The following is a 1535-nucleotide window of genomic DNA, read 5'->3' as shown; positions in this document are numbered from 1 at the left end:
TTGGGAATGGAACTCAGATTCTCGGTAAGAGCTTAACGGCTGAACCGTCTCTCCACCCGTACTTCCCCACCATTATATTTTTTAAAACTATAGAGCAAGTGATTGAACACATGACCTCCTCACACTCTCCAAGCACTGCACCACCTAGCTATGACCTCAGCCCAGTATTCTTACATCTTTTTTTTAAAAAATTTGAAAGTGCCATCTTTTATTTATCCTAATTGAATTTTAAATGTCCTTTTGACACAAAAAGATATATACACGACACAGCTACACAATCCTTTTTTAACTGGACAACAAGTGTCAAAACCCTGTGAATGTATATGGTGGAACAAGATTGGTCAGGAGAAGAGAATTGTTCCTATAACTGCAATCCGACATTGCCTGTGTGTGGTGACATCAAAGCAGAGTTCTTCCACAAACAGAACAAGATGCTCAAACAGGACAAACTGTTTCACTTTTGGGTAAATATGTTCTTCATACCAGGAAGAATGAGGAAACTTCAGAAAAAGTGGGAAATGGAAGTCTTTGTGATCAGGAAATTGATAGCATTCGCAGTATAATGAGAAGGAGTATCTTGTACTCACCCTACCAAAAAATGATCTTGACAAAGCAAACAAAGACGAGGCCAACCGATACTTCTCTCCATATTTTAAGGTGAAATTATACTTTACAAAAACAGTAGAGGAACCATCAAATCAAGAGGCTAGCGGTTCAACTTCTGTGACTCCAGATGTTAGTGACAACGAACCTGATCATTACAGATATTCTGACACCACGGACTCTGATCCAGAGAATGAATCTTTTGACGAAGATCAGCATTCACAAATTACAAAAGTCTGATATTTTTTTCCGTATTCTTAGATCTTAAGGGCTGGAGGTGATAAGATTGGACAAGGGTCAGGTATCAGTTCTTTTCAGGACATGACTTGAATGGTATTTCAAGGAGTTTAGAAATGGCCTTACACGCACACATTCTGCTCTCTGTGCTAGTTTTGCTGGCAAGAATATTGTGTCATCTGGAAGCTGAAATTCTGCTAAGAGAAGTTCAAGGTTTTTTTGTAATTTTTGCAAGCAAAATCGGACTTGAGCAGTGTGCGATGCAGTTAGAAGGAATAGAGATGAGAGAGAAAACAGAAACGACCTTGGTAGCAGAGCAGATGTAAGAAGGGAAGGGAGGTGGGTAGGCTCATTAGGAGGATCCCAGCCTCTGCTCTGGGTAGGTGGGTATACAATGGTGCCACTAAGAGGAAGGTCAGAGGGAAACAGAGGAGTTATGGGAAGGAAGAGGAGGATTAGTTTAGTTGAACTTGAGGGCCAGTCATTTGAACAGGAAAAAGTGACTGGACACCTCAGCGTGTCAGTGCTGATTGAAACCATTCAAAGTCCATGCAGGTGAGGCGAAACGCTCGGAATCCTGGGGAACACGGATGTTTAAAGCAGACAAAGGAAGAGTAAGGGAGAGACAGAGATAGAACCGGTTGCCCTAAAAAACGAGAGAAAAAAGGATTTCTTGCTAGGTATGATGCACACTC

General features: G+C 41.3%; 1 pseudogene; it reads left to right on the top strand.

Moving 5' to 3' along the window:
* The first annotated feature begins 323 nt into the window (after positions 1–323).
* On the top strand, positions 324–843 carry LOC127680370 (phosphatidylinositol 3,4,5-trisphosphate 3-phosphatase and dual-specificity protein phosphatase PTEN-like; annotated as a pseudogene).
* The last annotated feature ends 692 nt before the right edge of the window (positions 844–1535 follow it).

The sequence above is a fragment of the Apodemus sylvaticus genome, chromosome 3 (assembly GCF_947179515.1).
Source record: "Apodemus sylvaticus chromosome 3, mApoSyl1.1, whole genome shotgun sequence".
In the NCBI taxonomy this organism is placed as follows: domain Eukaryota; kingdom Metazoa; phylum Chordata; class Mammalia; order Rodentia; family Muridae; genus Apodemus; species Apodemus sylvaticus.
This window is presented reverse-complemented; position numbering and strand designations above follow the sequence as displayed.